The following is a 25,736-nucleotide window of genomic DNA, read 5'->3' on the forward strand; positions in this document are numbered from 1 at the left end:
TAGGTTCCATCAGAGAAATAAATCATTTTTTTGTACATCAAAATGAATTAATTTTTCTATAAACTTTCTTTGAAACAAATGGACAGCTACTGTGTCATGCTTGTGATAATCAGATATTATTACAAAATTAATATGCTCAAGGTCAATTCTATTTTTATAGTAGCAGATGAATGGATGTAATGAAGCTTGATCATTATGCCAGTGAAATCTTTGAGCCGAATCTTGCAAAATAAATGAATAGTTATCAGAAAAATCTGCTATGACTAAGGCTTCACCAACCTTCAATGAACCTTTTCTATCAGAACGAAATTTGGATTGTGCTTTGGCAATGAAAGTATGCTTCTCCAATGTTTGCGTGAATTCCTCTGTAGATTGTGATAGAGTTTGTAGAATGGTTCTATTATTTGATAACCACTGTTCAAATTCATCAACTGAATTTTTGTGGAAAATATTTTTCCATATACAAAACAAAATCATCCATAAGTTTGTTGCAAGTTGAGCAGTCACCCAAGTAGCAATTTGTCCTTCCTTCATTGCATGTAATAGCAAGTATGTATTGGTGGTAATCAGTCGAATGATAACTTTTTTCTTCAGTCAGTTTAGCAAGATGAGATCCTGCAATAATCAATTTCATACTCTGATGGATTGTGCAGATGCAGACAGTATGGGTTTCAGCACCACCTGCTAGCATACATTCTTTTTGTCTAAGCTCAGCGAATTTAGAGAAGCTTATTTTCTCTTTTTTGATTTGAATAATTCTAAATGTCCCTTTCATGTTACAGAGAACCAGATATTTTTGTTTTGGAACCCGTTTCCCACCATTTAAAATAGTCTTGTAATCATTTTGCTTTGTGGAAGTACAGTCAGAATTTGAATGTTTTGTTATCCCTTTTCACTTGCAGCAAACTTCTCTTTAAACTGAGTAATAATTTCTCTTTCACAGTTTTGTTGATTCCTCATGAGAAATGTTTGATGAAATTATACCGATTCTATCAGATGTGGCTCATGTAATTTTTTCAAGTTTTTTCTTCTCATAAATGTTTTCCAAGTTTTCGTCGCTTTCCTAGCGATTCACTAATAATTGAAAGTGACTCATTCAGTAGCTGTAACTCAGTTTCACTATCACCAAAAATGTCTGAAGCTTCAACTGGTTGTGGCTGATCTTCATCTGTTGTTTCGACAACAGAATCAAAAGACTCAGTTGATGTAATTTTTTTCGACATTGTTTGCAAATCTTCTTACTGGGAATCAATTTAAATTGTCTATTCTTATCAGCATATTCCTGTGATATTTTCCTTAAACTTTGTTTGACTTTCTTCTTATAAACTTTAAAGGGATTGTAGCATACATTTTCAAGACTATTCTTACTGACTGAATCCATTTTGATGGAACACTTGAAAAAGTATTATATCTAAGAAAGGATAATTATTAAATCTTAGTCCAAGGATATAAGTCTGAAAAAATATAAATAAAAAAATAAAATCTGATTAAAATAATTTCATAATATTGACTCTAACATGACAGGACAGTAAGCATTCTCTGAATTGTATGCTCTATAAGATTGCAAGAAAATATTTGAAATATTTCTCATTTGAACTTCTGACAGTATTAATAAAAGATGTAGAATACCAATTTTGTTTAGGAGGGAGAATTTTGTTGAAGACTTATTTAAAATAATAATAATAATAATAATAATAATAATAATAATAATAATAATAATAATAATAATAAAACATTTTAAAATTCATTATAGATTTGGTTACCTACCCTGTATATATATATATATATATATATATATATATATATATATATATATATATATATATATATATATATATATATATATATAAACAGGCTCCTTTAGTCTTTGACAGACTATGGATACCCACGTTAGTAGAATGCTATTGAACCTGTAATCATGTGATTATTAAATTTATTAAATGAGGGTGGAAGTACAGATTACTTACAAGACACTCCTCTCTCATGTTCAGGGAGCCTCCCATGTTTTGACAAGCTTCTGGGATTGATCTTTACTCCTGATTTGAAATGGAACACTTACATCAAATATGTTGCCAAAGTCGCTGGAAAAAAAATGTTGGGATCCTTCTACCGCTCCAGTAGATATCTCACTATTGATGCAATTCCATATCTATATAAAAGCCAAGTACGTCCAAGGATGGAGTACTGCTGCCAAAAACAGTCTATCCTGCATTGACAGAGTACAAAATATACTTCGTAGCCTAGTGAGAGATGCCCTTTTCTCTTCCCTGCAACCTCTCTCCCACAGAAGGGATGTTGCGAGCCTGTCGTTGTTTTATTGTTATTTCCATGGTAAGTGCTCGTCTGAACTCCAAACTCTGGTCCCCCCTCGCCAATCTTTCACGAAAAACACCCGTCTAGCTGAAACCACTGTCAGTAATTTTCCCCACTCTTTATCTGTGCCTAAATCAAAACGTAGATTCCATGAACAAATCTTCTTTCTTTAGAAGTGCACGCCTATGGAACTCCCTTCCGTTTGCCTGTTTCCCACCTGACTACAACTTGGCTGTCCTGAATTCAATAGAAACAAGTTCCTGATGAACTGCCCCATTAAGTAAGACACTTTATCATATCTCCATTACTAGCAGTTACTACATCATCCCATTGATTACGGTAACACTCAATAACCCTTATCCTTGAGTGGCCTTCGGGCCTTGATAAGTGGTGACTTCCTTGTAAAAAAATGCTTTCAAAATAATAACATTAATAAAAAATACATAAGTACCCAACATTTACATTTTTTCCGACAAATTTTTTGCACACACAAAAATTCAAGGTTGGTTCATAGTATTTGCGCGTGGGCATTATGACAACGATTATCGATTATCAAGATTAAATTTGGGGCATATATTTTGATACTCCCATACACAATGGGGTGTCTATTCTGAAAACCGTTCTTAACAAGAGTGAGTTAGGGGTGTCCATTCTGAAAGCCATTCTTACCACTAGGATGTTAGGAGTGTCTATTCCAAAAGCCGTTCTTCACTTATGGAGATCGGGGGTTGGAGGTTGGGCAATACCAGCAACAGCTGTACTTAAACTTTTTACAGGGGGAGGGGCATGCTTCCACCGGGCAACGCCGGTTAACGGGTCCTGCTAGTTATACATAATATGAAGAATCAGGTTATAAAAGTAGACGTAACTACGTGATTTCAAATTGGCTACATTTAAATTTCTTCATGTTTGCATCGTGAAAATATTTCATTCTTTTTTAATTAATTACATTTTCCCCTTGATGGGATGTAATTATCCTAACTGTCTCTGAGATTTGTATCAAGTCCCGTTGAATTTTCCGATGTTTTACTGATAACCAACAAAAAAACGCGTTTTTATTTTTTATACAATTATTCAAATTAAACTTTGTATTTAATTTTTTGTTAGAATTGAATATTTTTAAAACATTTTTCCGGCGCAAAAATAGGAAATTACTGTGAGATTCATGTTCAGCATACTCGAATACTTCTAACAGTCGTCATCGAGATGGGAAAAAAATTAAAAAAATTTACCTGGGGTCAGGGTAATTTTTTTAATTTTTTTATACAGCAATATTAATCGATCACTTGTGAAAGATGACCACAAAGTAGATGTCCAATTTAGTAGAACGTTATAATTGAAAACTGACCCAGGATGATAAAAGTTATAAAAAAAGTTGCAATTTTTTTTTTTTTGCTTTAATCTGAAGAATGAAACAAAACAAAACAGCAATGTGATGAATTTTAATTGACAAAATTCTTAATTTTTAAATTAATTGTTTTTAGCTTTAAAAGATGAAGAAATAATTTGCGCACAAATTTATTTAAATTCGTTATTTGTTTTATTTTATTTTTGTTCATTTTATTTATTATGTGTTTTTAAAATTTTCAACTACGGTGGAATTTCCACGGGTTTTATTATATATGCAATACTTTATATGTTAGGTATCTTGTATATGTACATATGCACTCATGTATTTTCCTCAGTTACACAAATTTTGATGTTATACTTATTTTGCATACTAACGAATTTACGGACAATCTTATCACAAAACATTTTTAATTATTTACTCTTCGAAATGATAATGTAACAGTGGACAAAATGTTGGAGATTTTCGTCTTCATTTTTTATTTTCATATATATATATATATATATATATATATATATATATATATATATATATATATACTAGCAAAAGTACCCGTCGTTGACTAGGTTCAAAAACAGCCTACAGAAAATGGACTCTGATTTATGAAAGTATGATAGGTTATGAAAAGGAAGGGTTGTAAAGAGATTGCTTCGAATTTGGGGATATCAAAACCAAAGCAAAATATGATGAAAGTAAAAATAAAATGCATAAACCCCATAATTTATTATACCATACCTGTTCACACTGAAACACTTATCACAATATTCTGTGGATCTTTATTAAAAAACCTTGTTTAACTTTGTGATATATTTCCATTCTATGGAGGTCAGGCGCGAACGAACACCACATAATTTTATTATACCATATTTCTTCAAACTGAAACATAATTATCAAAGTATACTTACGCATATAGATATGAAAAGTCTTTATTAAAGTTTGTGCCTATTTCCATTCTATGGAGGCCAGGTGCGAACGCAGACCCCACAATTTTATTATACCATCCCTATTTTAGTTAAAATATACTTATCAAAGTATTATTATGTACATCTATATCAAAAACACTTGTAAACATTTTTTTTTTTAATTTTTTAATTTTTTTATTTCCATACTTTGTGGACCAGGCGCGAACGCAAACCCCACAATTTTAATGAACCATCATTATGCCAGATCAAACATACCCATTCCTGTGTTTCGATACATCTTCAATCATTATATGTGATCAGTTTTCTATAATAGTCAACCATATAGGAGCCTATTCGTGACCAGACACACACACAGACGTTCAGCTTTATATATATATATATATATATATATATATATATATATATATATATATATATATATATATATATATGAATAAATGTTTGGAGGTACAAAATTTATATATACATTTAAATAAAAGGGGCGGAAATCTCTCAAAAGCTCTTTCGACTATCATCTCGTCAGGAGAGAATCGATAGTATAAAAAATTAAATAACAATGTCGAAATAAAGAGCAAAAGGGGGGAACGAGTAAACAAATACTAAAAGTGCCAGAAAGACGATTAAAAGTAAATTTAATTGGTGAAAAGCGTTTAAAATGGCACCGCGAGGGAAGGACAAAATTAAAAAAAAAAAAGGGTTATCAAATTTCCCCGAAGAGATTCAACGCCTTCACCGTATCCTTCTGCCGGCATAAAGATGGTTTACGAAAGGCAATAGAGACAGACTCCAAAATTCTTAAATGATTTTTGGAGTCCGCTCTATGCAGTACCTCAAACCACTCTATTTTATACTGATTGGCACAACATGGATTATCAACCAAATGTTGGCCAATAGCAGAGTCCAAAGTGGTAGAGCAAGGGAGATTCATAGATCCTGCTCTACCCTGTCTAATTTTAGAAGGAACCTGTCCTCAAATGCAAGGAGGTCCGCCCCACGTAACCAGCGTCATTTTAAACGCTTTTCACCAATTAAATTTACTTTTAATCGTCATTTTAACGCTTTTCACCAATTAAATTTACTTTTAATCGTCTTTCTGGCACTTTTAGTATTTGTTTACTCGTTCCCCCTTTTGCTCTTTATTTCGACATTGTTATTTAATTTTTTATACTATCGATTCTCTCCTGACGAGATGATAGTCGAAAGAGCTTTTGAGAGATTTCCGCCCCTTTTATTTAAATGTATCTATAAATTTTGTACCTCTAAACATTTATTCAAATATTTGCGGAAGAGGTATACTCAATATCAGATTAAGGAATTGAATAATGTTATTCGAATGAGGAGTAGGATTAGAACGCATAACCTCTCGCTTGCCTTTTTACGTTCTTGTCTCAAACAAGAGGTAGCCCCACTCTACATCAGCAAGCGTATTGCTTCGTCCAGGGTCAACCTCAGTTTGTCTATGGAACGTGCGTTTATACGTGATGATATAAATCAGATGACGGAAAAGCTTGAACATTATCGTAGTATCTGTCATCGACTTTGGTCTGTAGTTAAAGGTTTTTTGTCATTTTTTTATTTCTTCCGTTTTTGTAAGTATCTTGTCCTTGGTGATGAATTTGCCAAGCAACGTACTTTAACTAAGAATGGCAAACAACTAGCTCTTCTTGTTCGGAAGAGATATGGTTGTGAACCAGACAGTGGTAGCAAACACATATTTAATTTTTCCAGTACTATATTAACAGATACTGAAACTAAAGTGCTATCTAAGGGTTTGGATTTTTGTGTCCCCCCTATTAATATTAATAAAGAGAGAACCCTAGCCTCATTTGAGGTTTTATACTCTCAGATCACGCACCATGTCCCTACTTCACTTGATGATGTCACTAAAATGAAATCATCTTTAGTTGATTTGGCACACCGATTTAGTAGTGCTCCCATTGACCATGGTGACTTTATCTGGAACAAAACGCATTTTAAAACTGTGAAAATGTTAAAATCTAATTCGGATATTTATATCTGTAAACCAGATAAAGGTGCGGGAGTTGTTATTTTGGATCGTGCGGATTACGTTAAGAAAATGCTACTAATTCTTAACGACGAATCTAAATTCCGCAAACTTGGTCCTGCCGAGGTGGCAGACAATACTTGCAAAAATGAAATCAAAATACAAAAACGTCTTCTTGCATTATATAAAAAGAATATTTTTTCTAAAGACGTCTATGATAGAATTAGACCTTCTGGGTCATTACGTCCCAGACTTTATGGTTTACCTAAAATACACAAGCAAGGTGTTCCACTGAGACCTATCCTGTCTATGGTAGGTTCTGCCCAACATGCGTTGGCTCAGTGGCTGTTAGAAATTTTGCAACCGGTGCGTGAATTATTCACTACGCACTGTATACCTGACTCCTTTCGGTTCGTTGAGTATTTACGTGGGTTAAAATCGGGTTCTGAGACATCCTTTATGTGCTCTTTTGATGTCTCTAGTCTTTTTACCAATGTGCCATTGGATGAGACTATCCGTATTTGTACCGACGCGCTGTATGGTGGTCGCCTGACATCTCCTCGGTTTTCGAAAGAGATATTTATTGAATTAATTACAATGTGTACGAAAACAGTGGAATTCAGCTTCGCTGATGTTATGTATAGTCAGGTCGACGGGGTTTCAATGGGGAGTCCACTTGCCCCTAACCTAGCGGATATCTTCGTCGGGTACTATGAATCCGTTCTTTTTAGTTCGGGAATTAAACCCACAACATATGTGAGATATGTCGACGATACTTTTGCTATGTTTTCATCGGAAAATGAAGCGTCGGCGTTTTTTAATAGGTTAAATTCTCTTCATGGGGCTCTACAGTTCACTATGGAAAGTGAGAAAGATAACACTCTTCCCTTTTTGGATGTTCTTGTTGAACGTTCGAGAGGTGGTTTTCTCACTACAATTTACAGAAAGCCAACTTTTACTGGTTTGTACGTGAACTGGTCTTCTTTTGTACCAAAATCGCGAAAAATCGGCTTAATAAGTACTTTGGTACATAGAGCCCTTATGATTTGCTCACCTATTAAATTGGACTCTGAACTTGACAAGATCAGGGATATTTTCATCAATAATGGTTATCCTTTAGACCTTATTGATGATTGTATAAATAAAAAGGTTGCTGACTTCAAATCCCTTAAACCATTCGGGCCTTTAAAATGCCCTGTTTACTTAAAATTACCGTGGATAGGGGATAATGCCACGAAAATAACCAAACAGATTGTTAAAAGCATTACTAATTGCTTTTATGCTGTTTCCTTGCGGTTAGTGTATACTGTTAGACCTGCGTTTCCTCCTTTTTGCAAGGATAGTTTGCCTTACGTCCTCAATAGTAACATTGTATACAGTTTTTCATGCCAGTGTGACGCTGGTTACGTGGGGCGGACCTCCTTGCATTTGAGGACTCGTATAAACCAACACGTTCCTTCTAAAATTAGACAGGGTAGAGCAGGATCTATGAATCTCCCTTGCTCTACCACTTTGGACTCTGCTATTGGCCAACATTTGGTTGATAATCCATGTTGTGCCAATCAGTATAAAATAGAGTGGTTTGAGGTACTGCATAGAGCGGACTCCAAAAATCATTTAAGAATTTTGGAGTCTGTCTCTATTGCCTTTCGTAAACCATCTTTATGCCGGCAGAAGGATACGGTGAAGGCGTTGAATCTCTTCGGGGAAATTTGATAACCCTTTTTTTTTTTTTTAATTTTGTCCTTCCCTCGCGGTGCCATTTTAAACGCTTTTCACCAATTAAATTTACTTTTAATCGTCTTTCTGGCACTTTTAGTATTTGTTTACTCGTTCCCCCCTTTTGCTCTTTATTTCGACATTGTTATTTAATTTTTTATACTATCGATTCTCTCCTGACGAGATGATAGTCGAAAGAGCTTTTGAGAGATTTCCGCCCCTTTTATTTATATATATATATATATATATATATATATATATATATATATATATATATATATATATATAAATTTGTCATATCGGAGAAAACCGCTGCCGTCGGCACTGCATTTATTTGTTGTCAAGGTTATTTTATTGGTAAATATACGTAGGGCACGGCCTTAAAGCGACTCAACCGAAGCATGTGAATCGGCCATGTATATATAATTATAATGTGGACCTTGCTTGTTTGTATTTTGTCTTCGACGATAAGGCGATTAAATCTTTTTAATTACAGGATGGCACATGAATATATGTATGTATGTATGTATGTATGTTCTTCTATCTATCTATCTATTTATTTATCTATCTGTCTGCGTATTAGCGTTACTGAGGGATTAGGGTGGAGAGTTTTATGTTTTAGTTTCGATTCTAGTTGATGGCACTCGAGTAATATAATGATAGAGAATTGTCTCTATAATAAATACGTAATATGCATTAATTAAAATATCATATTTGAGCGTATTTTACAACTATGATGAAAATAATGGAAATAGTATTCCGACAAAATAGAGAAATAAAAAGGAACAAACGTTAACAAAAGTTAAGAGTTACAAATAAAAAATATTTCTTTTATTTTAAAAATAAAACTTTTCCACAAATAAACAGAAAATAAAACTTTTCAGATTTTAAGGAAACACGATACTTGAACACCGGTTCAAAATCAAACTATCAAATAAATAAATCCGTGCCTTTTCGTTTTCGTTTCCTCAAGAACGATTGTTTCATTTTGTATGGTCACCATAGAAATATCTAATCTAAGTACAAACACAGTTTAACATGTACATTAAACTATAAATTGTGACTGTAGCAAACCCAAGTAAAAAAGAAGAAAAATGAAGAATCCCAAACTTTTATTGAATGTTTCCTTAAGAAAAAAATGAGAAATAATAAAACCGGAAAAAAAAAATTACGATTAAAGGAGTTAAAAGATTTCAAGATGTTTTACCTAATGGTTTCCGTTTCAATGATTCAATAACAAATAAGGAGGGGATGAAATTAGGAAAAGAAATGATATCCTAAAAGTTATGATAAACTGAAACCAGTAGCGATAAAATTCTGTATATTGTTTATTAATGGAAAAGTATTTTATCTGTGATTTAAAAATGTTATGGTTTTTGTTTATTTGCGATTTGTTCTGCTTATTGTTTCTTCCTAAAAAGTTTTTCTTTTAGAATAAAATAAATTATTTTATTTAACTTATCTTATTCATTTGTTTACCTGTGAAAACATTCTGTTTATGAGTTACGTTCGGGCCTTTGAAATAAGTCTCTCTCTCTCTCTCTCTCTCTCTCTCTCTCTCTCTCTCTCTCTCTCTCTCTCTCTCTCTCTCTGGATATGTGCGTGCGTGCGTGTGTGTGAGTGTTTCTGTGTGTTGGTGTGCCGAAGAAGTTAAAAAACAATTGATTTGTTTCACGTTGTAAGGATTGCATGATGAATAATGTGCGAACATTATTTTGTAAAAGTATTGTGTGTTAATTTATTTACGAGTAGTCGTAATCTGGAATTAGTGATTTGTTTACTCTCAGCCAATGAGATTTTCCGAATGTCTAAGGGAAAAATTATTTTTTTTAACGGGAAAAGGAAAGGTAATGGTATGTGTATGAGTTCACGAGGCAGTTACGAAGGCAGATATATGTATAATGTGAATAATATTTCCCGGTGTTGAATGGGGTCGGTGCGATTACTTTTTAAATAGAGGGAAAATTACGAAATACTTCCTCTGCAGGTCCTGACGATAGTGTTGATGACGCTTCTAGGATGGATTATAGCATTTTATTATAACGAATAAACATCTATGAAACGGCGTTCTGACAGTTACATAATATGGTGGATAATAGTTTAGACATATTAAATCTGTATGTGACATCTGTTAACGCAAACCTACGCAAATTTGGTACAGAGGGGAATTTCTGCAATCAAATTATTATATATAGGATTAATTCTCAGTTCTGTAAGGGGGAGGGGTAATGTGGGAGGAGGATTTTAAATTCGGCGAGCCGAGACTGAAAATCCTGACATGTTTGCTTCTCTCTCTCTCTCTCTCTCTCTCTCTCTCCCTCCCTCTCTCTCTCTCTCTCTCTCTCATTCTCTTTTTCACCGTAATGAATTCAAATTCGTAATTGTGTCGGCGTGTCGGATAGTTGTTGCTATTGCTTATGAAATTCTGTTGTCTTAAACATCTGTTTCTGAATTTCTACTTGGACGATTACATTACTTAAACACAAATGCATTTATATAGATCATTTTATTTTTTTATATAATTTATATTTATAAAGCTCTAACTTGTATTGAGCACTTTAAAAATGGTTTATGTTCATTATTTCAATACATTTCAAGCGGTTTAATTATGTGTGTGCGCGCATGTGTTTCAGAGGATAAAATATCCCGGGCAACGTCGGATAATTCAACTAGTTTAATATGAATATTTCATAGACAATGTTTAAATTTTGCATATTTTTAAAACACACTTCACATTAAGTCCTACGAGGACCGCACACTAGGGGGCACCTGATTCGCCGATTCACATGTTTCAGTTGAGGCGCTTTAAGGCCGGCCCTAAGTATGTTTACCAATAAAATGACCTTGGCAACAAGAGAACGTGGTAATTGTTCTCATTGCCGGCGACAACGATTTTGTCTGACATGACAATCTATCTATATATCTGTAAAAGTGAAATTGTCTGGCTGTGTTTGTGTTTGTGTGTGTGTGTGTGTGTGTGTGTGTGTGTGTGTACATTTCCATACCAAATAACTCTATCAATTTTCAGTCTACAGACTCAAGATTTGACATAAGAAGTATTGAGATTTGGAAAAATATTTTTAATTGGTTTTCGGCCAGAATATTTGCTGTCAGGTTCAACAATTTGACCTTTGAAAACTCTACCAAACTCCTCCGCCAATTATTTCTCTAAACACTATAAATTTTAGATGTAAATTACTTGGACATGGATCAAACTTTGTAATTTGATTTGAGCCCCAGAAGGGGGTCAAAATTGGGGTCAAAGTTTTTTTTTTTTTAATTTGACCTCTATGGTCTCTACCAAATTACTCAGCCAATTTCTGGTCTAAACATTTGAAATCATACATAAAGGGTATTCAGAGATAGAGCAAGCTTTTTAATTGGGTCGGGTCGAAAATTTGAGCTGCCAAGGGGTCAAAGTTAAAAAGATTTTACCTTTGCGATCTCTATCAAAGCACTCAGCCAATTATTGGTCTAAGCATTTGAAATAACCGTTATGTATAATGGTTATTCAGACATGCGGCAAGCATTTACATCAGTTTTGGGGCGAAACTTTCGCTGTCAATAGGTCAAAGCTGAAAGAGTTGATCTTTGCAGATTCTAGAAAACTCCTCCGCCAATTTTAGATATAAACACTTGAGATTCTAGATGTAACTTGAACACAGGTCAATTTTTTACATTTTTATTTGAGACCAAAACAATAAATGTCCAATTTTTTTTTTTAATACCTATGCGGTGTCTACCAAATTAATCAGACAATTTTTGGTCTAAACACTTTAATTTTTGCATAAAGGGTATTCACATATAGAGCAAGTTATGAAAGGTACATAGGGCCCGAGCAAAGCTCGGCTGAACTGCTAGTATATTTATAAAAGTGGCATTATCTGTGTGTGTGTGTGTGTGTGTGTGTGTGTGTGTGTGTGTGTCTGTGTGTACATTTCCCTACCAAACTGCTCTGTCAATTTTCAGTCTACAGACTCAAGATTTAAAATAAGGAGTATTGAGATTTCGCAAAATCTTTTTAATCGGTTTTCCGCTAGAAATTTGGCTGTCAAGTGGTCAAAGTTCAACGGTTTTACCTTTAAAAACTTTACCAAACACCTCCGCCAAAAATAAGTGTTAAAGGGTCAAAATTGGGATCAAAGTTTAAAAACTTGACCTCTGCGGTATCTACCAAATTACTAATCCAATTTTACATCAAGTGTATTCAGGCATAGGGCAAGCTTTTTACTCGGTGTTTGGCCGAAAATTTGACTGAAAAAGTGTCAGACTTCAAAAGATTTGACCTTTCCGGTCACTAGCAAACTAATCAGCCAATTTTGAGTATAAACATTTGAAATGTTACATAAAGGGTTTTCAAGCTTTTTAACCAGTTTTAGGGCGAAAATTTGGCGGCCAAGAGGTCAAAGTTGAAAGAATTGACCTCTGAAGAATCTACCGAACTCCTCCGCTTGTTTTGAATCCAAACGCTTTAAATGTTAGATGTAGGTTACTTGGACATGAAACTTTTTAATATATATGCGCATAAAGTGAAGAGTACAGAGGGCCCGAGCGAAGCCGACTCAAACTTCTAGTTTTATCAATATATATATATATATATATATATATATATATATATATATATATATATAAATATATATATATATAAATATATATATATAAAAGTGAACGTGTCTGTGTATCTGTCCGTGTATCTGTTTGTGTGTCTGCGTGTGTACATTTCCCTACACAATAACTCTGTCAATTTTTAGTCTACAGACTCGAAATTTGATATACAGAGTACTGAGATTTTGGGAAAATCGATGTGATCGGTTTTCAGCCAGAAATTTGGCGATTAAGGGGTCAAAGTTTTAAAATTTGACCGCTTTTTTCTTGTTTTTTTTTTTTTTTTTTTGCTCAACATATACCTCCAAACACCCGGGCAACGCCGGGCTTAAGTGCTAGTATATATATATATATATATATATATATATATATATATATATATATATATATATATAAATCTGGTCATAGCTATTTCAGGGCAGTATGCAAAATGGATTGCGCGGGGTCCTGTGTGAGTAGAGATAGGAATGATAACTGAAAATTAAATTTTATAATTTGCACTCAGAATCAGTATGGGGCCTATGAAAGCATGGTTAAAGGAGGATTATACCGGATGATGTTTTATTTTTCATGAACTCCACTAATAGATTATTTGATTAAACCAAACAAAAAATTAAATAAATTTTCAGTGAACTAAACATAGAAACAACCACAGACATAAACCACAAATGACATTACCTTGAATCTTGACAACAACACTTATGAATCCTACCATGCACCCAACCAAACGTTATTCTACATGAATTACAAGTCCAACAATCCGAGTTCCATGAAAAAGGCAATTATACCTAGCCTCTCAAAAGGAGTATTTAAATATCGCAAAATGAAGCATTGTTCAATAAAACCAAATAATATTATAACAAGCCCTAGCTAGATCAGGATATAAAGGACAAATTAAATATGTTAAGGACAAATTAAGTAATATAAATACAGAGGGAACAGCAAACAATGCAAATGTAATATCATATAAAATGGCCATGAAAGAAATATAAAAGGGTTAAATGTAACGTAAAATCCGAACATAAAATAAACACGAAGAAAAATAATGAAAACTTTACTATAATAAAAAAAATAGAAAGAGATATCAACAGGAAAAATAGATAGAAGATCCAAAGGTGGTTTAATCCACCGTTCAGTGGGCATATAAAAAATAATATTCCAAGGAAAATTTACCAAATTGTGGACAATAATTTCCCGTCAGGTAGTAAACTAGATAAGATAATTAATGAAAATACTGTCAAACTATCCTTCTCAACCTCTGCTAACTTAACAAAACCCATAATTAACTCCAACAATACGACGTTATACAATATAAGGATGAGTAAGGATATGGATAAATGAACAATGGAAAAAATTGTAACTACCGGAACCCTATTGAATGCCCACTTGGGGAGAACTGTTTAAGCTCAGACATTGTATATAAGTGTACAGTTATAACTAGTAATGAAACTAAGGTTTATCTCAGTGGTATCGGAACTGTTTTTATGGACAGATATCGAAATCACCTAACATCCTTTAAACTAGATACCGAGAAAGAAAACACTACAAACAACAAAAACAACAATAATGAAGACATAAATGAAAACAACAGTAGAAAGTAATAGAAACAATAGCAATAATGAAAATAGCAATAGGAACCAACACCAATAATGAAAATAAGAAGAAAACAAAAAACAGCTCAATCACACTAGCAGTATGGGTTAAAGAACTAAAGAAAAATAAAACTGAATTTGAATTAAGGTTGTCCATAGTAGATATACCGAATAAATGTTAGTAAATAAAAAAGCAAATCAAAAACATGCAACCTTTGTATACTAAAAGCATATCATGTATTAACATCAGAAGAAGAATTATTAAATAGACGACAAGATGTAGTTCACGGATGTCTACATAGAAATCCACACTTTATATCCCGCATTAGGCCAGACTAAAAATAACAACATAAAGGGTGAGAAATCTAACAAACATTAGACAAAAACATAAAATATAACTATTTCTTCTAAATTAAGAAAAGAAAAAAATAGAAACTTATACATACAAAATTGAGGAAGACTTATGACAGTACAAATGGCAATAGAATGGAAATGTAACATCATGGAAACAAGACAAACAGTAATATTAAGATTGAGCTAAACCATAAACGAACCCGCCGTATGTAGCTAAACCATTTAATTGGCCGTATGTAGCTAAACCATTTAATTGGCTAAGAAATACGGATGCAAAGCATGGGGTAAATTGACCCTAAAAGAATAATCGTAAGTATTAATAGAACAATATAATAAAAAGTATACAAGCAGACAAATGACTGGAAAAAATAAGTATAGAAAAAACGAATGTCTCACAAAACACGAAAGTAACGAATTCTAATAAAAAACACTAAATATTATTCAATATGGCCAAATTAAAGTAACGAGAGGGAAGATTTTTTTCTTAAAAATAAATATATAAAAATTGAAAAGGAAAAAATACGATTTAATAAGCTAAGCATTGACAAAAAAATCAGCAGTATTGTCTATTAAATAAGAAAGCTGCAAGGGAAGCAACTCTGAAAACATTATTTTCCATGAGAGTGAACTCCCCTTGAAACAATTGTAATTAGCTGATTAATAACAGTTCAAAACAAAACAAAACTTAATATTAGAAAAAGTATGTATAATATTTAGAATAACAAAAATAACATATACGAATATAAGAATAACATTTATTAAGGAAAAAGTAAAATAATAAAACATGGGAAAGAATAAATAAAAACTGAAAAAAGGTTTTAAAAATCTGAAAAATAGAAAACGAAATTCTTAAAAATACGAAAATAAGTTTTCAGATGAGAATTTTGATTTGCAAGATATGCAATGTGGTCGACCTCTAACAGCGTGGCCATGGAATTCTTTTCTAAAAAAGTGTATCAGGTTTTTGATGTACAAACACCAACATCTGAAGAATCGCATCTGATGAGGTGATAGGCTGGAAGATCTCGGTGAAAACATAAGATCACAGACTTGTCCACCTGTTAACGAAACAGCTGTAATGGGAAAATTCGCGACGGAATAAAAAAAAAAAAGTTATGACAAAATTGTCTTTGCGTTTTAGCAAAATGTTATACTATATGTGTGTGTGTGTGTGTGTGTGTGTGTGTGTGTGTGTTTGTGTGTAATGGTTGTATTATTTGGTTGCAAATCCACTAAAACTTCTGAATTTAATAAAGAGTGTTCAATGGAGGACAGAGCAAGTATATAGTATGTTTGTTATATGAACATTATTAGTTGTATAAATAGACGACGATTTAAAAGATATTAAATAGACGATATTATTAAATAGTTAGAAAAATATTACTCGAAAACAAAACCTTGCATATTATTAAACACACGCACGTGCGCGCTCACACACACACACACACACACATAAAACTCAAATCTTCTTGCTTGGGTTTGCAGATTCCGGTTTGAAACATTCTGCGCATGCGTAAATAAATAAAAGCAAAACCCTGAAAGATTTTTATTCAAGCAAAATTTTTTCGCGATATGCAAATAAAAACAAATCTGTAAATCCTTTTTGCTTGTTTTACATCGGCATTTTATGAATTTTATTTGTATTTTTCGTTGCTGGTTGGAATCGTTTTCAAACAAAAACAAAATGATTTCAAACTGTTTTGAAGTATTTTATATATTTTGTAATTTTAAAGACGTTAAAATTTCTCAAGTGAGTTTGCTCGGTTGCTGAAACCATGTTAATAAAAAATAACTATCAACACATAATAACGTCCAACTGTATTTTTATAAGCCACTGCGAGAAGCATGTGAGCTTCCTCTCGCAATGAGTTCCTAACTGAGCAGGCAATCAATAGCTTTGATAAAAAGTGGTTGATTTAACCGATTTCGATGACAGTAAAACCTGCTAGTATATATATATATATATATATATATATATATATATATATATATATATATATATATATATATATATATATATAGTAATTTATAAAATATATATGGCGATTAAGCTACACTGAATATTCGGCGTTTCATCCACTTTAGGATTCGTCAGGCTTATGCGCATAAACCTGACGAATCCTATAGTGGATGAAACGCCGAATATTCAGTGTAGCTTAATCGCCATATATATTTTATAAATTACTAACTAGCTCTACCTACGTATTGAACACTTTGGAATTAAATACTTAAAGTTTACGCATAAATCTATACTTTCGTATAATAATTTTATGTGAGTAAATGAAGTTGTTATATATATATATATATATATATATATATATATATATACATATATATATATCCACAGTCAAGTATATATATACATATATATATATATATATATATATATATATATATATATATATATATATATATATATCCACAGTCAAAAAGAGACATTTGCAGTCAACGAACCGGAAGTCCAAGACTCGTGTTTCACCCTCATTTGGGCTCATCAGTTAGACGAACTCGGGATTCGAAACCAGAACCGAGTTCGAATATGTCTAACTGATTAGCTCAAATGAGAGCGAAACTCGAGTCTTGGACTTCCGATTTATTGACTGTTATGGCTCTTGTTAGCTTCGACGTGTTTGGCTGTGGAAATAATTATATACTCTCTCACATTCTGAAAATTATATATATATATATATATATATATATATATATATATATATATATATATATATATATATATATATATATATATAACATTTTATTATGGTTATAGATAGGAAGGTCGGACAGGACGCTGTAGTAAGAAAGAACCGCAAACTCAAATTCAATTCAAGTATCAAAACTTAATTGCTTCAATATCATCTGCATACGAATGCTTTAATAATAGAAAAACAATGTCCACGGGAAGGACAGGAGTTTTGGCTCGCAGTAAAAAGTGATGATTTCTTTTTGTTATAAAGAATCTGCGAATTAAACCGAAAGATCATTTACAGTACATATACGTAAAAGCAAACGTGTCGGAGTAAAACTGGAGATAAAAGCGTGAGGTGAAAATGTAACATCAATTACTTAAAATGAGGTGCACTTTCGTTTTGTCACGTTTTAGTATTTGCTGTAGGTTTGGTCAGTTCACTTGAATCACGTGGTTAAATGTTCAGATGAAAGACGAACAACAGATCTGGAACATTGTTGTCTGTTCACCGATCGCGTTAGGACAAAAATGTTGAAATTTATTGTTGCTGTCAATTAAAGCGTGGCTGTCATAAAGAGATACGACTTTTGCGTAGTTTTCATAAAATACAGTGAAAATAGTTTCGATTAAATATTGATACTATCCGTTTTTGAAGAAATAGGAAATCTGGCTTATTTGAGCTAAGAATATCACATGACTTCTTCTTCAATCAGTAGTCTAATCTCACAAAGACCCACACTTAGAAATTAGTGCCGCAGTGTTGCTGGGTTGAAGAGAGCTGAGAAGGAAAAGATCAAAGTGTTATGTACATGAAAAGAAAAACTAAAATCTTCTTAATATCTCCATTATTTCAGTTATTATAGGAGAATAGGAGCAAAAACGATTTTAAAAGCTACCTTTCAAATATACCCGGTAAATCAAGTGCAATGGAAATATAAACAATTGCACATTAAGAGATGGTAAGAACCTTTTTAAAAGATTTCGGTTGGAATATTTGAGATAGCGGTAGTATGGCCCAAATAGAACAAAATATGAACATTTGTTTTAATAATAAAGTAAAACACTCATTCTTTTTTTCCAACGAACATATCAGAATGCAATCATTTCGAATGCATCATTATATTCAATTCTGCAATCAAGCTTCACTCTTTCCATCAACAACGTCTGGATCCTTGTTTTGACCCAGTCGGAATAGATGGCTCTCCCCTTGGGGAAGCTCCTTTCACTCCACACTTAAAATAGAAGACTCGAATCAAACCTGTTGCTAGAACCATCGAAAAAATGGTTGGATCATTCTACCACTCCAGAAAGTACCTGATTCTTAATGCAATCCTTTATCTATATAAGTGTCTGAAGAGGTGCCATGAGATCACTCTTCGTTGCTTTGATACAATTCAAAATAGACTTCGAAATCTAGTAGCTATATATATATATATATATATATATATATATATATATATATATATATACAGTGCGTTACTTGCTTTATTGCAGATCATATTTTATTTAATAACTTTCTTAATACTAAACATAATTAATTCAAATTTTGTACAGCAATTAAACACACTTTGACAGGTTAGTCTATAAAATTTTATCCAAATATTCTTACTAGTTCAAAAGTTATACCAATTTTTGAAAAAGATTAAATTTTTACTGTTTCTCGCTTTGTTGCAGGAGTTCTAAAAATGCCTAAAAATGGACGATTGACTGCACCAGAGGAGAACAGGATAACCGCAGGTCTTGCAGAGGGTCTTACAATTCTCCAGTTATCAGAAGAACTTGGTAGAGATAAGAGAACTGTGGCATCCTTTGTGGAGAAGCCAAAGATTTCGCCACGTAAGGATAAGGGCAAAAGAAAGGTCATTTCTCCTCGTGACATGCGAAAAATAAGCAAAGAAGTCAATAAGGACCCAAATGACACCAGCAGGTTTATTTTTATAAAAGCTGGCGTTGCCGCAATGTCAAGAAAAACAAGATGTAGTATTTTAAACGAAATTGCAAGAAACGTAAACCCCATTTCAAAACCTCCTTTGAACCAAACCAACATGAAAAAACGCATAGCTTGGGCACAAAAATACATGAAAACAGACTTTCAACAAGTTTTATTCACGGATGAATCGAGAGCCACGCTGGATGGTCCAGATGGATGGGCTAAAGTTTGGAGTCCTAAGGGAGATCCTATGCCATATCGTATCAGGCGTCAACAAGGAGGGGGCGGAGTTATGTTTTGGACTGGAATCGTTGGAGATGAACTCTTAGGACCCTTCAGAGTGCCTGACGGCGTTAAACTTACCAGCTAAACAAGTTTTTGGAGGAGCATTTGTCATCTTGGCTGGATGACCTTCCACTTCTTCGTCGTAGACGCCTTACTTTTATACACGATAACGCTCCATCTCACGCTGCAAAAGCTACCAAATCCTACTTTGAGTCTCTGTGGATCAAAGACGAAACTCTCATGACCGCCTTGTTCTCCTGACCTGAACCCAATAGAGAACTTTTGGTCAATTCTGAAAAGAGGGGTTTATGAAGGAGGACGGCAATTCACATCAAAAGATGCCCTTTGGAATAAAATTCTTGAAGTGTCTAGGACCATAACACCTTCTCAAATAAAAAAAAACTAACCTCATCTGTTGATAATAGACTGTTGAAGGTGATTGCAAGGAAGGGAAATTATGTTGATAAATAATTCGTTTTTCGTTAAAATGTCACGCTTTGTGGGGTGTATTTGATTTCTATATGGTTATATATCTGTTATTGTTACTAATTTGAATTAAATTAACAAATAAATTCATACTTTTATTACCTTTAAACTGTATTTTCAATACGTTGCAATAAAGCAAGAAACAGTAAAAAATTTCATATTTTTCAAAAATTGTTATAACTTTTGAACTAGTAAGAATATTTGGATAAAATTTTATGGACTAACTTATCAATGTGTTGTCTATAGCTGTACAAAATTTCAGTTAATTACGTTTAGTAATAAAAAAGTTATCAAGGAAAATGTGATCTGCAATAAAGCAAGTAACGCACTGTATGTATATATATATATATATATATATATATATATATATATATATATATATATATATATATATAAGTCTTGAGAGGATAAATCGGATTCCGGAGTCGAAAAAATCGGAACTTTTCAAATTACTGGAATCGGTATCGGAATCGGAAACATTTTATTTTACTTTCCGATTCCAAAAACGATTCCTTAAAAAACATGTACTTAATTTTTTATTGTTGATACTTTGCACTAAAAATAAAACGATGAATATTTATTGTTAATAATTACAAGTAAAATTAAAATCTATAAATTATAACATAAAACAAGATGTAAAATTATTTTACTTGTGTCTAAAAAAGAAACAAAATTTGGTTTCAACCTGGTTTATCAGCACTGACAAACTTGACAAAAAAACTTCAACGAATTACTGAAATTCGAGGTTTTACACACTTTTAGGCAAGGCAGATTTTGACGTCAGCGTTTCTTTGATTTTGGAATCTCCTGTCTGTTTAGTAGTGGTTACTAGTCGTAAAAGCGAGTTCACTATATATAGCAAGTAGATAAAAGCAATAAACTCAAATCGAATAATAAATAATTCATGAGTATTAGTATGATTGCAATAGGTTTGTCAATTAAGTTTATATTCTTTCCGCCGATTAAAAAACAAATATACGGATGAAGACTAAAAATTTACCTGCCAACAAAAATGTAAGTGCATATTTTTTAAAGAAATATTTGAAAGAAATTGAAAATAATTTTAGTAAAATGTTTGTTTTTCTGATATTTTTTTTATATTTAAACTTAAATTTAATTTTCATGTAAATATAGAAGTTAAGTAGATTCTTTAACTATTAAAAAACTTATTTTGGAAATTTTTAGATGAAAGTAGTAGTAGTAGTAGTAGTAGTAGTAGTAGTAGTAGTAGTAGTAGTAGTAGACAACAAAAGTGAGATCCAGTTTCTGTGATGAAAACCCTGAACAATTTGTCGGGAAGGAAAATACAAATTGTTTTAGAATTTAGATTTTCATATTTAAATTTAACTTAAAAGAAGACCGGAATTTCTGAGTACTTTAGTGTTTTATGAGCTTTAATAAAATGTGTACAGATAAAATATGTGTGTCTTCTTGGGTGGGGAAAATGATTTTTTAAGTGATTGGGTGTGGTTTATGGTCATTCCAGTCAGACTTGGGGTTAGTGGTAAAATATTAAATTTCTATGAGAAATTGGTTCTTCAATCCAAATTCTAAATTAATTCTTTTTGTTTGTTTTTTGTTTCTGTCAAGTCTTTTCATGGTATTCAGTCACACATAATCGCCTAAAATGAGAATCTTATTTGGGAGGAAAATGATTTAGTTCAGGGTTTTATTAATTATGTGTCATTCTATTTAATTATCTTCACACTGAGGCAGATTTAAACACGTTTGGTTCATAATGTACACAATCAAGCTCTCAAATTGGGATGAAAATAAAAATTGCATCAGTCTAGAAGTATTTCATTTTCACTTGCCTAGGACAGAAAAGATAAAAGTAGTCTCAGAACAGATACTACACTTTAAATTATTTATTTGCTAAAAATATAACTAATAGTGTTAAAATGTTCAGTATGTATATATATATATATATATATATATATATATATATATATATATATATATATATATATATAAACTGTGTCAATCGCTTTATTGCAGATTATTAAAATATCAATATTTGCTTAAACATACGTCAGAAAAATGAAAACTGTACCATCAAAGGGTTGCTTTCATTTTAGTTCTTTCCCAAAAATGTTATTCAAATTCATGCTATATTCACGAAGTTATAGCATTTTATTTATTATCAAAGAAATGTTACTGTCCATCGCTTTATTGCAGATCTCTTGCAATGCCAAAAAAACAACCGAATAAAGGTTATCGAAAAGCTGGACTCACAGGAGTGTCCATCAAAAATTTAGCCACGGAGCTGGAATGGGATCCCAAAAACTTGGCTGCATTCTTAAACAGCCTGAACACCAAATCCAGAAAAATAAGATCATCAAGAGTAAAATTTTTAGATCGTGATATTTGGAAAATTCGTACAGAGGCCAACCAAACCACAAACAGCATCAGTGCTTTCGCTTTTGAAAAAGCTGGAATTGTTCCAAGATCCAGGCATGCCTGATACAATGCGTTGAATGATATTGCAAGGAACATCAAACCTCTTCCAATGCCCCCGTTGAACAAACAACATGGGGAAATACGAATGGCTTGGACACAGAATTACACGAAAATAGATTTCCAACGGGTCCCATGCTCCTCTTGACGATCCAGATAGATGGACCAAAGTTTGAAACCCGAACGGAACTCCGACCCGTTACAGAGTTCATCGCCAACAAGGAGGAGGAGGCATTATGTTTTGGCCGGGAATTATTGGGGATAAGTTGGTTGGACCATTCCGAACGCCAGAGAATGTAAAGCTTACCAGTAATGCGTACACGGCCTTTTTGGGTAATCATATTTGTCAACATGGCTAGATCACCTACCATTGTCACGACGCTTTCAGATGATTTTTATACATGACAATGTACCATCCCATTCTGCTTGGAGGGAGTGTATCCTTCCTTGAATCTATGGAATTCGTTGGGGAAACTCTCATGACATGACCACTGTGTTCTCCAGACCTTAACCCCATTGAATATCTCTGGTAAATATTTAAAAAGAGGAGTTTATGAGGGAGGAGAGCAATTTACTTCAAAGGATGCTTTGTGGAGGAAATAGTTGATGTTGCTAGAGCAATAACTTCTTTTAAGATCAAAGAATTGACTTCCTAGGGAGACAATATGTTGTTTTAAGTTATTTTTAAAAAATGGTGGGTATGTCGATAAATAATTAATTTATATGAGGCCCATACCTAGAATATGTTTTTGTTTATTATTCTTTGACAGAAAAATATATTAAAATGTCAAGTTCGCAAGATAAGACATTGTATTTTTGCCCTAAAACAACATTTTAAGAGACCTGCATTATTGCAGGCCCTTTTTTTCATACGTAAATAGCTAACCCCCCGCCCCCTTGTAACCAAAACAATCCTTAGGGTTTAAGATAAAACTTATCAGTTGGCTCGAATTCTTAATATACAATTATGTGTGATCAAATTTTCCGGTGGTCCTTATAAGATAACATAAATGCATAAGTTTCAATCACATGGAAACAATTTATGATTTATGTACAAGTTTCCCAATGTGTATTTTATATATAGATTATCGGTGAGGTACAAATAAAAAATGAACATATCCGATTTTGTTCCAATGCAAAATTATTAAACAGGAAAAAAAACTGACGTAAACAAATTGTTTGTTGATTTAAAAAATAACTTTGGTATATTTATATCTTAAACGTATTGTTCTATTTGCCATAAGTAAAGCTCTAGAAATCGGAACATTTCTATATAAACGAACTTGAATCGACGCCATCTAATGAACTCTTTCCGCAGGGGCGGCTGCGGTCTATATACCCCCTGTGCTGTGGCTGTGTTTTCTTGGTTGCTTTTGTTATTGGAATCGGTAATTATATAGGAATAGGATATTTAGAAAAGAATCTGTAAGTATATCCAAATCGGGGAAAATATTGGAATAGTCCATTCACTAATATATATATATATATATATATATATATATATATATATATATATATATATATATATATATGAAATAAAATGGAGGTGGAAGGACCTGGATACTCAACGTTTCGCCTGATTTATGCGGGCTTCTTCAAGAGGGATGGTCATTGACGAGAGAGTCGGAGGATTGGGGCTATATATAATGATGGGGGAGAACAGCGTGTTTTCCTTATGTAAATTAGATGTCATATATACATATATATACATTTTATGAGAAAAAAAACTAAATTAGAGTAAACTAGTGTAGTGGATTACGTCTAAAAGATAAAATATCGTAGAGATTAAAAAAAATGTGTTTGGAAATATAGCGGTGATAGATTAAATAAATAAAATGACATGAGATTACGAAAGAATCTTTTTTAAAATTAGAAATAATTGAATTGGGATAAAATAGCGCAGTAACTTAAAAGATGGTGTCTAAAAATAAGAATAGGAGGTGATAAAATGGAGTCTAAAAATAGATAATGATAAAATACAGTAAATAAGTAAAATAAAAATAAAATTAAGTGAAATTACGAATTTATTTTTTTATTTTTTATTTTTTTTGTATCGCGTTTAACCGGTGTCTAAGTTGTTTTCTTTAATAATTATTTTCGACAGAAAGGGAGCAACGTGGAAAAAACCTTTTCTTTGCTTAATTATATTGCTGGAATGGGAGATTATAGCTGACTCAATTAAACGTCGTGTGGATCTGTTATGTATGTGTTTAAGGAAAGTTGCTTTGTTAAAATCAAACTGGTGGTCGTTTTCCATGATGTGACAAAATATGGCGTTGAGTGTATTGTGGTTTTTTACATCTCTTTTGTGTTCATATATTCTTTTATTTAAATTACGTTGAGTTTCTCCTACGTATATTCTTCCACAATCAAGGCAGGGTATGGAATATATTCCGGCTTTGGTGTTAATGTTGGTATTAGTTATAATTTTACGTGTTAGATCCCTAATTGTTAAAGAGTTTAGTTTTGTTATTTGAATACCTGTCTTATTTAGGTTCTTATAGATTGTGTCGTTGTTTTTATTAGTTGGTAATCTTAATTTCTGTTGTGTGTCTGGCTATTTAGGGAATGGTCTCGGTTTTGGTTATGGTAAATTTTTAGTGCTTTTCTTTTTGTATTTGCCAAAAAATGTTGAGGGTATTGCAAGTTCATAAATGTACGTTCGATATACTCAAATTCTTCCACGATGTATTCTTCACTACATATTCTCAGGGCCCTAAGAAAAAATCCTATTAGAATACCTCTTTTTACTTTATCATCGTGATGAGAGTAAAAGTGTATGTAATCATTTTTATTCGTGACTTTCCGATGGACTTTAAAACTTAGATGATCATTGTTATTTATGATATTGATGTCCAGAAAAGGTATGGAGTTGTTATTTTCTCTTTCATACGTATAGTTAATAGTGGGTTCAATCTTGTTTAATTTATCAGTGATATTCTCTATTTTGGAAGATATAGGGAGAAAAATTAAAATATCATCAATATATCTATAGTAGGAGGTGCCCTTGGGCAATTTATATTTCATGGGTCC

Source organism: Euprymna scolopes, chromosome 8 (genome assembly GCF_053919585.1).
Source record: "Euprymna scolopes isolate OS-2025 chromosome 8, ASM5391958v1, whole genome shotgun sequence".
In the NCBI taxonomy this organism is placed as follows: Eukaryota; Metazoa; Mollusca; class Cephalopoda; order Sepiida; family Sepiolidae; genus Euprymna; species Euprymna scolopes.